The sequence below is a fragment of the Oratosquilla oratoria genome, chromosome 19, assembly GCF_046742065.1.
Source record: "Oratosquilla oratoria isolate Oo_2021 chromosome 19, ASM4674206v1, whole genome shotgun sequence".
In the NCBI taxonomy this organism is placed as follows: Eukaryota; Metazoa; Arthropoda; class Malacostraca; order Stomatopoda; family Squillidae; genus Oratosquilla; species Oratosquilla oratoria.
The window spans coordinates 61,610,965-61,628,157 of record NC_134795.1 but is presented as its reverse complement, the minus strand read 5'-3'; the positions used below and the strand labels follow the sequence as shown (position 1 = coordinate 61,628,157).

Here is a 17,193-nt window from a genome sequence, read left to right as displayed (position 1 = left end):
TTTTCTTCTCAAACTTTCTTTGTTGTTCACCTTTTTCATTTGTCTGTGATCTTTTACGATACCCAGGTAAGTTGACTGTTAGGTCGTGTATATTTTACTTTGGGTTTTCTATACCGCCTACGCCAACAATCCTCTCTCTCTCTCTCTCTCTCTCCACCTTTCTCCCTCTCCTCTCTCCCACCCCTCCACCTCTGCACAAAACGAACACCTACACACACCTCCTTCTGTACCTTTGCCTCCTCCTCCTCCTCCTCTTCCTCCTCCACCTCTTCTCTTCCCGCCAGTCCTCTCGAAGTCTCTTCTTCAGTCGGCTTCCAGCGGTGTAGCAAGACGGACGTGAGCGGTTGTCGTTCTGCGCGGTTCGCAGGGGCTGTATGTGCGTGTATGTGTGCGCGCTTTTGATCCGTAACGACACGTCGTCGTTTTTGACTCGACATGACGTCATGAAATTCGAATGTCGTCGATGGTCTTCGGGAATCTTCGCAGTTTGAAATCGTTTCAGTATTCCTTTCTTAAACTTTTTAAACACAAACTTTGGAAAATCTCTGCATAGTTGTACGCAGAGTAAGAAGGCTGTTTCATGAAAATAATGCGTGGTAGTTGACAGGTAGTGTTTAGTTGATTTAAAGAGAAAAAATTGAAAGAAGTGTGTATGCGTGTGATACAAGATAACGATTGAACATGAGGGATAGTGAACGATGCATGAACAAATAGTTCAAAATCATCGACTAACTACATGAAGCTGTCAGGAGAACGGGGGCATTGTATATAAACACATATGAGGTGAGTATTAACCCACCAACTCAAGTATACAAATATATAAATGATTAAACGTACAGCTATGTACACAAGTCTACTCTGAGTAAATGTTATATCGTGTGTTTGTTTATGGGGATAATTCCTTTTGTGAAGAACAGTTCTTGCGTGTGATTTCATTTAACAACGAAGCATAACAATCCAGTTCTCTTCCTTTATTCTTTTCTATTCCTTCAATTCCTTTTTTTTTGTGTCTTTCTGCATATCCACCAAACGCGCATACTTACGATCAATCATTGCCTCTTGTGATGCACCAACGAACACTGGCCAAACTTTTGTTTTTGTCTCGTTTCTTTTTCTTTCGTTTATTTTCGAATGCTACCGAGTACTGCGACGGGTCAGTGAACATTACATTGTACTCTAAAGTGGAATTTCGGCTGCAATGCGACAGCAGATAAACAGGATGGTAAACCTACCTATGGCTTTACAATTTACCTGAGCACCTGAATATGCATTTATATTGTATATATATATATATATATATATATAATATATATATATACATACCTACATACATATCTATATACATACATATATATATACATACATATTGTTCTTAATGCTTGTAATAACATCTTTTTACTGTCATAGTTTTATAATGTTATTTTCTCGTTTGGTGTATATTTTCAGCAGTAATGCTGCTATACCCAATAAACCGTTTATTATCATTATCAAATCATTATATACATATATACACACATACACACACAACACACACACACATACATACACACACACACACACACACACACACACACACACACACACACACACACACACACACACACACACACACACACACACACACACACACACACACAAACATATATGTATGAGTATGGGTGGATTAGTGTAGGTGTATATTTGTTAGTGTGGGTGTGGGCAGTGGGTAAATCAGTGGCTCCAACCTTCCCCAAGTTGAATCTGACTTTCTTTTTTAATAACTCTACTCACAGCTTTTTTCTAGTCTGACGAGGAGAATAAAGGACAGGTCCTCATTCCAAAAATTCCCTCCCCGAGGTGGGGGTGGATGGGGGGGGGCTAGGGGGGGCGGGATTAGGAGATTAGGGGGCCTAGGTAGAGATGGATATGAATAATGGAGTGGATTATTTATCCCTTATCCGAAGGCAAAGGGGGCTACCTTCCCGTAACTTCCGGCAAAGGTAATTCTGACAGATTCCGTAAGGTGTGGATGGGTCCCCTCTTTTGATGGGGAAATTTAATGCAGATGCAGTGTTCGTACATACATACACATAAACCTACTTATATACCTACTTATATACGTACATACATACATAAATGCATATATACATATATACATACTTATATACATACATAAGTACGTGCACATACATAAATGCATATATATATATATATACGCACATACATATATACCTACTTATATACTCAAGTACGTATGTACATACATAAATGCATATATACATACGCACATACACACATGCCTACTTATATACGTAAAAAAGTAGATACATATATATATATATTATATATATTATATTATATATATATGTATGCATACATAAATACGCACATAGATATATACCTACTTATATACATAAGTGCATACATACATAAATGCATATATACATACGCATATACACACATGCCTACTTATATATGTACATAAGTACGTACATACATACATACACAAATGCATATATACATACGCACATACACACATGCCTACTTATATACATACATATATACGTATATACATAAATGCATATATACATACGCACATACACACATGCCTACTAACATACATAAATACGTACATACATACATAAATGCATACATACATACGCACATACATATATACATAAATACATACATCAATAGGGACGAAAGACGGGTACATCTTGGTGGTGGTCCTATAAGACGGACGTCAAAGAGAATCATCTCCCTCCAAAACATCCTTAAAACTCGTGTCAACATACTCATCCCCCTCTTGAGGCGCAACCCCTTTAGGATGGCACCCGGTCCCCGGAGTGAGCCTCAAGACCTCTCTCTATCAGGCTCGACTGTATCTCCTCTAATTGAATGGGGTCGACATATGGTGACTGATCTCTTCTTACTAAATTTTACAAACTTGTGATATACAAACAGACATTAATACATACATATATCAAAGGGGGTAGCCAAGAAACAAAGACATAAAATATAATGCAGACAACAGCCTAATGTTTCCTAACAGATGTATGGAAAGATTCGAGAACCGTTGACAAACGCTATGGGGATGCGGAAGCTATTATTGTTACTATCATATACCTATGTATAAATACATACATACATATATATATATATATATATACATATATATATATATATATATATATATATATATATACATATATACACATATATATACCTATACACCAATAGCTTTTCCCCCTAATAAGGGGGGTAGCTAAGTCAGAGGCACGAACCTATTCCCAATCATTTTATTCCCCTCGACCATCCTTTCATCCCTTCCCATCTCAGCTCCTAATGGATGACGGGTCACACCTGCATCCCGCCAACTGCCCAGAGTCAAACGTAATGTAGTAAGACACATACATTATTTGTACATACATGCACATATCTATACATACAGACATATATATATATATATATATATATATATTATATATATATATATATATATGCATTCATATATAAATATATAGAATCCCTAATCCATCCAAGACTGAGATATGTGTCAGTGGTATGGCCCCCCACACAGAGTGAAAGACATAATCAAGATCAAGAGGATACAAAGTGTAGCAACCGAGTCGGTTCCCCAATCTGGCAGACGAGCCATAAGAGGAGAGACCAGAAGCCTTAGCACTACCGACTTTGAAGGATCGAAGAGAGAGAGAGGTGACTTGATTATAATATTCGTGATGTTAATGGGTGTGGGTTAAATTAACAGAAGAAATTTCCTGATTAGGAACGAGAAGGCTTCACGAGGTCATAAGAACAAATTTAAAAGGACTAAATTACTTAAAGATGCTAGGAAATATTTTCTCATACAGGTTTATAAATGAAAAAGGTTAAGAGAGTCACGGGTCTCGTTCCGAGTTTATTCCTGACCGGTTTCGCTTGTAGCTTCTTCAGAGAGGGAACGTGGAGTCAATCCACTATGTATACTGCCAGCTTTATTCTCAGAGTAACATTCCTCTGAAGAAGCTACAAGCGAAACCGGTCAGGAATAAACTCGGAACGAGAGCCGTGACTATTTTTTTTTTTCACCTTTCTCAACTTGTCACAATGTCTCAAGATATATTTGGAATAGTCTAGAAAGCAATATAGACCAAATCTAAAGCATGGATGAATTTCAGCTTTATATGATCGATAGAGGAAAAGATGACAGACGAAACTGAAGCCATACTTGATTTTCAAATTAGGTGTGATAACATAAGGATGAAGGAGACTGCAAGAGACCATAGGGCCTACACTAAGAGACATGTCCCCACGAGTGTTACTTCTTTCCTGTATACTACGCTTAGGTAAATACAGTTAGGTCATTATATGCATACCTAAGTATATTACGTACGTACATACACACATGTATGCGTACATAAATATATCTACACGCACGCACGCGCACACACACACGCACACACGCACACACACACACACACACACACACACACACACACACACACACACACACACACACACACACACACACACACACACACACAGGCACACACACACATTGTATATATATATACATATACAGTATATATATATATATATATATATATATATATAGTATACTATATATATATGTATATATGTATATACATACACATATACACACATACATATCTATATACATACAGACACAAATAATGTATATATGTATACATGCAACAAATAGTCACTATATTTTGAGCCTAGAACCAAGAACAAGCACTACTGTGCTGAAGTGGAAGTGACTTGTCACATTTGTCTGCCCCATAAAGTGAAACGACAGAGGCGCAACACGATTAAATCGTAATGAAATTATCTCACCCAGCGACTGAGAATTACAGCCGATCACCCAGCCCCGGTGGGCAAACTGCAGACGTCACACGGCCACACTCACGCTCTGCGGAGCGTTTGTCATTCATGCATTTTTCCCGTGATGCTCGGCTGCTGGCTGGGCGCCAACCTGGGAGTTCGACTGCCACTGTACAGGGCCAAGAAGCGAGTGGGTTTTTATGGTGATAGAAATGGGAGTATATATCTATGTGCATATACTTTCATGTGTGAAGACTGTCTCACTATACACCCACTTTTTCATTACAAATATTCGTTGATGATAAAATACATGACTAGCGTGCTTAAATTCACATGCATATATGTATGGGTATATGGGCTTATGAAATACATGCATATATGTATATATACATATGTATATCCATTTGCATTGATGTGTATGTACATACATGAATGTATGTAGAGTATATGTAAATATGTATATGTACATATACACATACATCTACATACACATACACATTTTATATACGAATATGCATAAGCCTATGTTTATGCACATTTCATTCATGTACATTATGCTATTTAGTATTATCAACTGTATAACTGTATACCTGTATATCCTCATATTCATCAAAAAATCACCATAAAAGTGTTTTCGAACACCTAAGAAAGCATAGATTGGTTTAATACCTCTGGGAGTTTGAAAATGTATCTTAAGCTTATCTTTCTTCGATGTACTTAGTCAGCCAAGGCATCCAGTTACTTGGTGATTGCCATTTACCCTGGTTAATAGAAAATAAGACTTACATAATTACGAAATAGACACCCTCTACCCAAACCAACCAGCCTAAGCTTTTTTGAAGTTTGAGAAGATGAACAGAAACACAAATATCTCTTCTCTCTCATGATATATAGTACAATAGCTTGATATATGAATATTATGCAGTAATGCAGACAGGTATGATGTATGCAGAATGAAGTATAATATATCAAGTTATTGTATCAATGCCAGTATGATTCATGTGTAGCACTCAACCATATTGCACACACATAGTACTTTATCATGTAATGTACTACGGAACACGATGGTAAGGGCTGGTCTGGTTAAAAGACCATTTGGTCTATAGTCAACTGGCTGAATACAGTCTTGAAATATGTAAGGATAATTCTTTAAGTTATATGTCTTATACAAATGTACACACACTTATGTGATATCTATGGACATTGTATTTCTTTATTTGACTAGTGTAGTAAATTATGACACCAAACAGAACATACTTTGATTCAGTGGTTCGTGCGCCAATTGTTTTGAAAGCGCACAAGAAGTTGTAATTAAAAAACTATTTTCTAATGGAAGTGTCTTGCGACACAACTTCTGACTCAGGGGAGTGGACAAGATGCAGGGATGACCCGTCATCCAGGAGGTGCCAAAATAAGAGGGTGGAGGAGAATGGAGTATGTTGGGGATGGAATGGGTGGGAGTAGTTTTTATGCCTTTGTCTTTTGGCTACCCTCCCGTGTAAGGGGGTAAAAGCCTTTGGTATATGTATGCATGGAATAAAAGATATGAAATAAAAGAAAACATCAGAAGGTGGTGGAAGCATGTACATGTATCTTTTAAAAGACTTGGGGGCAGAGATTCATTGTTAACTGGCATAGCTATACACTGTACACATCAAAAGAGTATATCTAATTATGGTGTAACGTTACGGTAATTCTACCTCTCTTCACAACAAAGGAGATCAGACAGACCTCCGTAATTACGTTCAGATTAGTTTGCTCCCAAATGTATAAAATACCTGTTCTATGAGTTATTTAGAAAGGTTAGGTAAACTTCCAGACGAATGCCAGATTTTAGAAACAGGTACTCTATCATCAACTACGCACAGTTGATAAATCAACTTAATGAGAAAAGTATACGATATAATCAACTTTAGTGTTCAACTTTTCTAGATTAAAAAGACCTTGGACTCTAGAATCTGGAAGAGGTTACTCCATTATAAACTACCTACTGACGATAAATCAACTTACGAGGTAAGCAACAGAACATAATAAGCTCCTATGGTTAACTTTTATAGACTTTGAAAAGGCCTTTGACTCGGGCTCCAACAACAATATTCGTGTCTACCATTTCATCAAGTCTAGTAAAGTTTTTTTGAAGCAAAACTTTTACAGAATATCCACTCAAAAGGTACAACTGCTTTTCGACTAAAAGATGACACTGAAAAAAGAATAAATATCGAGAAAGGAATAAGAAAAGGCTTTACAATTCCAGCCAAATTGTTTAGTCTCTCTGAAAGGGATTTTCTGACGACGCGACTGGAAGAGTAAATATTTGGGATTTACAGACGAGACTGTTCTCGAAGAAGATTGAAATGCTCAGTGATCTCAACTGGGAGGATTTATATGTAAATCTGAAGATGAATAGTGTCTCGTGGAAATGAGGGAGATGTTTATGACCTTGGAGACTATCATCCGCTATTTTCGGGACTGGAACAAAAGGATGAGTTTGGCTATGCAATGTTACTGTATTCATTCCAAATATATCTGTCTCTCTTGATTCTTTGCTGTGAAGTTCCCAATGGGGTCATTCTTTGAAAAATGCAATAATCACTGTCATTAAAGTTTCTGAGCGTTGCAATTATGAAATCGTTCTTTTATTGAGGTAGCAGCTGTGTCTTTCTTTAGCCTCTGAGTAGCAAGCTCCGTTATGGGTCACTGGATCCCCTCATGGACTTTCTTTTGTTGTCTATAAATTATGTTCAGGTCCTCAAAGAACTTACAACACATCACGAGCATCATGCAGCTTTTCCCTGGAATAGTGTATTTACTAGAATCAGGATTCTCACTGCAGTATTGTGATATTATAGAATTATCTAGGTGTTCTATATTAGATACAAGAATAGGATTGTATGGAGTCCAGTGTACATGTAATGGGTTGCAAAGAAGCTCAAGCGTATTACACAGGGAGTGGGATAAATTAGTTTACTGCAGCCAAGATTTCGATGATACAGCCACGGAAGGGTGTGTATACATCATACCATACTGTAGTAATTGGAGCAACGTGGTAGAGTAGATGTCGTTGTGTTGTCTATTTAATTCAATATTACATCGCTGTAACCACCTCTGTTTATGAACGTTCCTGTTTGTCATTATTTATGGTCGGTGTGACCTTGTTTGCTGGATTTCCTTTCAACGTTTGCAGAATTAACTTCTCTCCTGTCACTATAGTCTTTACATAATTCACCAACTCTCTCTCTCTCTCTCTCTTTTTTCTCTAGTTTGATGTTATGACCTCGAACTCTTTTCTATTTTTTTCTTCTCTTTTTTGAGAGGGGATTTATCCACTGCATCCACCTTACATTTTTTTCCCACTTTTTCGTCTTCACTTGTCAATTCTTTCCATCATCCGAGGATATGAGAGGCAACCTGAGCATGATTTAAGCGGGAAGGAGTGAAAGGGAGGAGTGTAATGTTAGTGAAAGAAGGGAGATGTTCCTCTACCATGTCTAGCCATCAACCATTGAGGACAGAAGATAATCAGCTAAAAAAATATTTCCAGTGTTTGTAGTTCAGACTTGTACTCTTAGGTCTCTTAATCCAACACTCGCCAGCCACCACTTGCGCTGACGTTTGAGCCCAGGACATAAAATACCACCGATCCCTGAAGTGGGTTTATGTCCTGGGGCTGAAACGTCCGCACAGGTGGCGGTTGGCAAGTGTTGGATTAAGAGATCTAGGCGTGCCAAGTTGTACAGAATGAATTAGAAAATGCAGAGCTGTTTTAAGGTGGTTTCCTTGGTATAAGGATCGGGGAGATGTCACTCCATGAGAGACAAGCATAGGAGAACACTGACCACTTATAACAGCAACTAAATGTTTTCTTTTTAATCGTAGTTGTCCTTTTGTTGATCTTTATAATATTTTGAAAATTAAGAAAACAAAACAAGTACAGGGTAGTGTTCTGCTTTTTTGTTTTAATTGTAGTTGTCCTTTTGTTGTTCTTTATATTATTTTTTGAAAATTAAGAAAACAAAACAAGCATAGGATAGTGTTTTTTAATTGTAGTTGTCCTTTTGTTGCTCTTTATGATATTTTGAAAATTAAGAAAACAAAACAAGCACAGGGTAGTGTTCTGCAGAAAGCAGAAGAGGAAATTACTGCTTTGGAGCAAAATCCTCCGGGGCAGACTCGAACCCACGGTCTACATATGAACATAACAGAAGAATAAAGGAGACTGCAAGAGACCATAAGGCCTACACTAGGCAGTTCTGTATCCATCACCACTTATCATCCCCATCCATAAAGTTGTCTAATCGTTTCTTAAAACAACTGATAGTTTCAGTGCTTACTACATGGTTACTAAGTCTATTCCAGTCGTCGACCACCCTATTAGTAAGCCAATTCTTGCCTATTTCATTTTTAAATCTAAATTTGTCCAGTTTATAACCATTACTGCGAGTATGAATATTACACTCTGCTTAAAGCCATCGCAGAATATTTGTAATTCGTTGGAAAATATTTTAATTATAATGTTAATCATGGCCAGAAATCCTGCAAATACTTATTTAAAAAAACACATGATTTTCGTTTAAAGCATCTAATTTTTTTTATTTCTCAATAGAACTTCTATAAAAAAAAATGAAGCTGTATTATTGCATCAGTAATCTGGACATCGTATAACTAAGACATTTTAAAGAACTTAACTTTTGTGTGTAATTAAAAACATTAAGGAACAGCAATAGTACGCACCGACCTTGTACAAAAGAACAAGAATCGTACCAAAAGTATCAGAGAACCCATTTGAGGACCACGCCTTGTTGGATTTTTTTTCTCAAGTACAGAAAGGAAGAAAACAAACGAATCTAAAGTAGCCTCCGTCAAGGGACGAAATGTCCCAGAAGGTCACATGGCCGCCAGGGAAGACACCTCACGGACGACCTTCCAGAACCTTGTTCATCACCAAAGACGTTTATTCTCTGGAAAGAAAACTGGAACGTCCTTACGTCCTCAGGGAAGACACCTCACGGATGGCCTTCCAGAACCTTGTTCATCACCAAAGGCGTTTATTCTCTGGAAAGAAAAAAAACTGGAACGTCCTTACGTCCTCAGGGAAGACACCTCACGGATGGCCTTCCAGAACCTTGTTCATCACCAAAGGCGTTTATTCTCTGGAAAGAAAAAAAACTGGAACGTCCTTACGTCCTCAGGGAAGACACCTCACGGATGGCCTTCCAGAACCTTGTTCATCACCAAAGGCGTTTATTCTCTGGAAAGATAAAAAACTGGAACGTCCTTACGTCCTTCGGTGTTGATAACAGTAGAGGACAAATAGCTTATGATATGCTGTTGTGTCGTTATCTGAAGAGGTAATGAGACTGTGTCACGTTAGTAACGCGACAAAACAGATGTCTGTTTTGTTCTACGAGAGGTATGCCCCAGTAGCTGCTAATACCTTATTAAACGAGACAAAAGGTGACCGTTAATTGGGATTACACCTTGCGATAACTATACGTTCATAGGCTGACTTAATTAGCGTATACTATTGTGTGATATACAGTCTCCCTTTGGAAGCGAGAAGTACCTAATAATGTTTGTTAACGTCCTCAACGTGAGGGGGCAAGTGAAATCACTTATCGTTGACAAACATTGAACTTACAAAACATATAAATGAGAGTTAAGATGAATATTTTTAACAGTAATTCCTGTTTTTTCTTTTTTTTCAGATGTCCCTTTTTTGAATTGTAACTTTTATCTGTGGCTCCCCTCACAGCCGTTATCAAAATTGTATGTATATCTTATTTACTATACAATATCTTCTTTATGTTTTATAGTGACTAGATAAAACTTGCAATCAATACTTGATACGGAAATGGAGGGCGAAGCACATAAATGGGAGTTCAGATGAAGATTTTTTTTTTAACAAATTCCTATTTTTTTCTTCTTTGTTATGGCTGATGTCCCCTTTTTGAATTCTACCTTTCATCTGTAGCTCCCCTCACGGACGTTATTAAAATTGTATGTATATCTTATTTATTATACAATATCTTCTTTATGTTTTATATCCTCCCACGGGCTCAAACAAAGCCCGTGGGGGTGACATAAAAAAAAAAAAAATTATATATATATATATATATATATATATATATCCCACCCACCCCCATACCGGCTACCCGGAAGTAGAACGTTACTCTGAGTTCAGAGCCATTACTCTTGCCTCACGACTACGGGGGGAGAGGTCCTTGGTTGATATCATCTAGAGTTGAAAGAAAATCTATCGTGTCCGAGACCTTGTTAGAATAGGTTTAAGACATGTTCATGAAAAAAAGAAAATCTTGGAAGAATAATATACCTTCGGACGTTTGAAAGATGTGAGCCGAATTATTTTTTAGTATTTTGTAGGAAATTAATGACGTTTCTTCCCCATGTTGGTGAGATGGAGTTGTAGATGATGTCGTAGGGAGATATAATAGAGGTATCATTTGTCTGTCTGACTTTCATTTATTATTAGTTATATGTTAATTTATTATTTACTATTTACCTGTTTGTTTATTATCTAACTATACCTATACATTTATTTATGTATTTTATTTATTTACATTATTATAGTTTTTATCTATCTTATTATTATTACTATTTTTTTTGCATCCGACCTAGATATGGACCAAAAGGTCTCCTGTCGGCATGTTCCGCCTTTGTAATCCTTTGTAAGTAAATAACATTCTAATGATATGATAATACTGCGTGTCTCCGGTCCGTAGGGGCGCCACTTAAGTTCCTAAAATAGTGACGGGATAAGACTTGCAATCAATACTTGATACATGGAAGGAAGGTGAAGGCTAATTTACGAAAGAGGAATGGGGGAATTAGATGAGAAAGGTACTCCGCAAAATGATTAGGGGCGTTGCTCAAGAGGAATTATACTGTGTAATTCAATTTGCTTGGTAAAACGAGATGTCATGAACATTCATGGGAAATGTAAATCCATGTAGAGCCTGTGCATGATGGGTAGCATATTACACAGAGATGCTGATGACTATTCAGGTCTGAAGACACATGCTGTCCATAGAGGACAACTACATGACTACTGTCCTCTTCTGCAACGAAGGAGATTTTTGTTCTACGTCACAGTTATAATGATAAACGGGGGACATGAAGAATTGTCACCCCAGAACGCCCACATGAAGAACCGTCACTCCCATGAGATCCCACCTGAAGAACTGTCATACGATGAATATCAACACTGGGATAAAGATTAGGTTAGGTTAGGTTAGGTTAGGTTAGGTTACGTTAGGTTAGGTTACGTTAGGTTAGGTTACGTTACGTTAGGTTAGGTTACGTTAGGTTACGTTACGTTAGGTTAGGTTACGTTAGGTTACGTTAGGTTACGTTAGGTTACGTTAGGTTACGTTAGGTTACGTTAGGTTACGTTAGGTTACGTTAGGTTACGTTAGGTTACGTTAGGTTACGTTAGGTTACGTTAGGTTACGTTAGGTTACGTGTTAGGTTAGGTTACGTTACGTTAGGTTACGTTAGGTTAGGTTACGTTAGGTTTGTTATATCAGGTTAGGTTACGTTAGGTTAGGTTGAATGAAGGTCATGATTATTGTCATCAATTTACACAAACGAAGAATATTAAAACCAGGATGGACCACATGAAGAACTGTCACCCTAGGATAGACCACATGAACAATTGTCACACTAGGATAGCCCACATGAAGAATTGTCACCCGGTCGAAGTCAGGGGTGATGATTCTTCATGTGATCGAAATATAATGGAGTCTTTTGCCTGACTGTCAACAGGTTGTTATATTCATTTCCGTGGTACCCTTTTAGTAGAAGAGAAGTTACACCCTAATCTCGGTTAACCCTTTTATTACCGGGTGCCGGCAGGAGACCTTTTGGTCCATGACTAGGCCGGATGCTAAGGACAGATATCTAAACTATGACATGAGTAAACAAACAAACCTAACAACTGGTAGGCATTACAGCATCTTACAACATATTACAGCATCTTACAGCACATTACTTAGAATCTTAAAACTTCGAAACGCACTACATTGCAGAGCTTCTGCAGGAAGTTTATTCCATTCATTAACTACACGGCCGGCGAAGTTGTTTCTAATGCTACCATACAATTTCAGTCATCTCCGTGGAGCTCTTCTCGAAAGGAGTTCACATTTTTATCTTATGTTGATCAAAAAACGGTGAAAATGACCCATACAGACTGCTGAAACCATTTTTGGAACATACGAAGAAGAAGGAAGATAAGGGAATTTCCAATTTCATGAAAGGAAACTCTAGGTCATGGAGACGGGAGAGAGGAGGGGGGAAAATGTGATTTAGATATCAAGTTGGCAGGAAAACGGGGACGGAAAATGAGGGTGTTTATGTAGATGTGTCAGGTCACTGGATGGGGGACGAGAAAGGAGATGGTAAACAGACTGACGGGTTCAAGAGGGTGGCTGGAAGAAGAAAAAAGAAAGAAAAAAATCAAGTGAATGCAAAATTGTGGATCATGGAGATCACAGCAGTTTTTTCAGGTGTATGGAAGTGAGTGAGGGACACTTGGTGTAACAGACTTGATCAAAGCAAAATTGATGGAGACGAATCGTCTAGAGAAAACTGATGCAGCATTATTAGAGAAAGAAAGAGAGAGAGAGAGAGAGAGAGAGAGAGAGAGAGAGAGAGAGAGAGAGAGAGAGAGAGAGAGGGGGAGGAAAGAGAGAGAGGTGGAGAGAACAGAGAGATAGAGAGGGAGAGAGAGGGAGGGGAAAGAGAGAGAAAAAGAGATAGAAATAGAGAGGGAAGGGAGAGAGAGAGAGAGAGAGAGAGAGAGAGAGAGAGAGAGAGAGAGAGAGAGAGAGAGAGAGAGAAAGAGATAGAAATAGAGAGGGAAGGGGGAGAGAGAGAGAGAGAGAGAGAGAGAGAGAGAGAGAGAGAGAGAGAGAGAGAGAGAGAGAGAGAGAGAGAGAGAGAGAGAGAGAGAGAGAGAGAGAGAGAGAGAGAGTACGGAGAAAGAGAAACAGAAAGAAAAGAAAAAATGTAAATGAAAAAAAAGTCTTTCCTTACAAGGTATGGTCACGTGATGAGAATGAAGCTGGGCAAGATGGTAAAGGAAACGGATTGATTAAACGTGGAGGAGAAGAGGAGATAAGGAAGACTGAGAGCAAAGAGACAAGACGATGAAAAGAGAATTCATGATAAGGAGAGATAAACAGACAGCTTTTTCATTAAAGAGAAGAAAAAGAAAACAGCAGCTTTGAAGGAGAAAGACGGAAGATGCTTCAGGTAAACATAATAAGGAGATCAATGTATACTGAAGCTTAGAGAAGAACTATTTTGGATAAATAATAAGAGAAGATTTATTTTGGATAAATAATAAGAGAAGAATTATTTTGCATAAAGAACAAGAGAAGGATTATTTTGCATAAAGAAGAATAGAAGATTGTGCGAACAGAGGTTTGAGTAGAGAAGAGGCAGTGGATAAGATCATGTACTAACCTAATCATGTTCGTATACATGTAAGTATTTATGTGCATATATACGTGCGGATACATGTACGCAGATATGTATGTGTATATGTAAGTATGTACATACGTATAGATGTACGCATACATGCACGTATAAGTGTATCGACTCGGTGGCACAGTTGGTAGAGCGCTGAACTGGGAAGCAGAAGTGCTCCCAGTAACCAGTTCGAATCCTGCCCAGGGTCGAAATTATTTCGGTATCGCTGTGCCTCGGGTCGTTACTCTGACTCTCGTGGGCGGGGAGTTGGGTGTGTGTGTGTGTGCAAGGTCATAGCATTACCCATAGATCGGACCTACGAGCTCTGAGCTCTCTTCCAGGAGGGAAGCTGTCGATCACGAGTCCAACACGTGATCCAAAGACCAAGTGAATACACACACACACACACACACACATACGCGCGCACGCACGCACACACATACCTTTGTTCTTGAATCACGACCCTGTTGTGATTTTTTTGTTTTAGAAAAGAAACGAAAATGAATGGAAAAATAAGATGCGAAGGCCTATGTTAGTAATCAACGTACATGATCGGCTCTCAGTGTAAGATCTGTAATTTGAATATTATTCCGTATTCTTCTTCTCCTTTCCCATATATAATGAATACTTCAGACGAAACTGTAAAATTCTATAATTAGCAAACGACAACGCAAAAATTATACTTCCACCAAATTGCACTTAATTCAATTAACCTAATGATATAGGCACATGTCATTCTTGGAGGGAAAGTTGCCAAAAGTCTTCTTAAAAGAAGAAGAAAAATTAAGTATAACCAATTCTGAAATATACCTGACATTTTCTTCTTTCTTTAATAAAGACCAAGACTTAATGAGACATTGGCAACACGCAAGGCGTTGTTGACTTCTCTGTTGGGTTTCCAAGTGTCATGATTTTAGACTTTTCGTCAGAACAATGAAGTCTTTTATCTATAAAATCTATCAGCGATCTTTATAGATATAGCCAATATAGTAACATTTTATTTTCTGAAAGCGTTTGCCAAGGTTGGCAAAAGGTTTTAATATACAACCCTAAATCTCGTTGATTTTTCATTTTTCCCCGCTCATAAAACGTTATGACGTCATATCGTCATCGAACATTAAAGAAAATCAATACTGTCGTGTACTATGCTACAAAGAATTTATTACTTGCTTCCCCACCCAAACGAATGATTTAATACTTAATACACTATAAACAGACTCAAACCACATTTTATTTATTACTTTCGATATCAGTATAAAATATGTCTTTGATTTTTAGAAATTTTGTTATCACTAATACAAGACGATTATATTAATTTCAAACAAGTTTCTGATTATTTTTTTAATTTTGCTTATAGCTGTATCTATATTCTTTTAGCTACTAAACGATTTTATTTGATGTTGGGGGTTTTATACTAAAGAGGATATCTATATCATAAAGTACGTGGTTGAGAATAACGCTTAAGTTGTGTTTTTGTTCCATGGATTCAATATACTTTAATCAGATTTGGAGCCCAAATCTGATAAGTATATTTTAACGCGAGCTTACATATGTCGCACGCACGCACGCACGCACACGCACACACGCAAGCACACGCACGCACACACGCACACACGCACACACGCACACACGCACACACACACACACGCCGGAGCAGTGGTAGCATTCCCAACTGCTACTACAGCGGTCCAAGTTCGCATCCCATCCAGGGCCGAAATAATTTCAGTATCACTGCGCTGCGATTCGTTACTCCAACTCTCGCGGGCGGGGAGTTGGGCGTGTGTGTGTCAGGTCACAGTAATACTCATAGATCGGTGATACATAAGCTCTGAGCTTTCATCTGGAAGGGTAGTAGCTGTCGATCACGAGTCCAACACGTGATCCAAGACCATGGTGAATTACATATAGTAATTATTCTTATCTTCTTAAGTATCTGCGTTTAATCCTGTAATATATTTTGATTACAAGAGCTTTCAGGTATATCAACAGCCGACAGAAGTTGTTAGAAATGGAAAAAATGAAAGTAGTTTATCTTATCTCCATAAAAAAAGAAAAAGAAAATACTAACTTAGGTAAACATTCAGAATACAGAACTTAGGAACTAGAATATTTAAGAAGAAATCTTTTAGAAGTTTGGTTTTAGAAAAAAAAAAACATTTGATGTTACTGATATGGTCGTGTTTGTGGAGTTCCCACGGAGGAGTTAGCAACTTTTTTTCATTAGTAAAAACTTGCTAGATTCAACATGTTATGATTTTATTTTTCTATTGTTATGTGGATGCAGTTAAATGTCTTAAGGCGTTATTCCCTCAGAACATCATTCTTTATTCTTAAAAAAAGAGACAAAATTAAGATCTTTCTCACATTAATGTACCTACGGTGTATTCTTGTGAATTAGATTTTTATCTTAGACTGCGAGAAAAAATTGAGGGTTTTGCCAATAATACGATTCAATTTTTTCACAAAGGATGTCCAGTAAGGTTTCTTTAAGAAATGTCACTACTGTCTGATTCCTTCCTTCGTGTAAAGTTGTTCAATTAACTTTCTAGTGTTCTTCATTTAACAGATTGTTGCATCTTACAGCGTCGATGAAGAGTCATGTATGCCTTTATTGCTTTTTATTTTGTTAATAGATTTTGTGAATTAGTCTTCACTAAGGAACATAGCCAAGCCTGCCACTTTAATTAAAAGCGTGTTTTTTGTCCTGTAGCATGATTAGTCCACGAGTTTGGTGACTACGTTTAAGTACAAAGAAAAATCATAATTTCTTGTCGACCCGCAAACTCTGTTTGCACTTTCGCACTATGACGACATGACGTCATAATACAACAAAGAAACCTGAAAGCATTTTTTCTCCGTAATTTATACACTTTACCAAAT

The 17,193-nt window shown here is 37.7% G+C and overlaps 1 protein-coding gene across 1 annotated transcript in view; it reads left to right on the top strand.

Annotated features, from left to right (window-relative positions):
- Positions 1-323: 323 nt before the first annotated feature.
- Positions 324-17,193, top strand: part of LOC143035947 (uncharacterized) — a 379,540-nt gene continuing 362,670 nt past the window's right edge. Inside the window, exon 1 of the mRNA XM_076203197.1 lies at positions 324-783. The gene's annotated coding sequence lies outside the window, so the exon portion shown is untranslated. The remainder of the gene's footprint in view (positions 784-17,193) is intronic.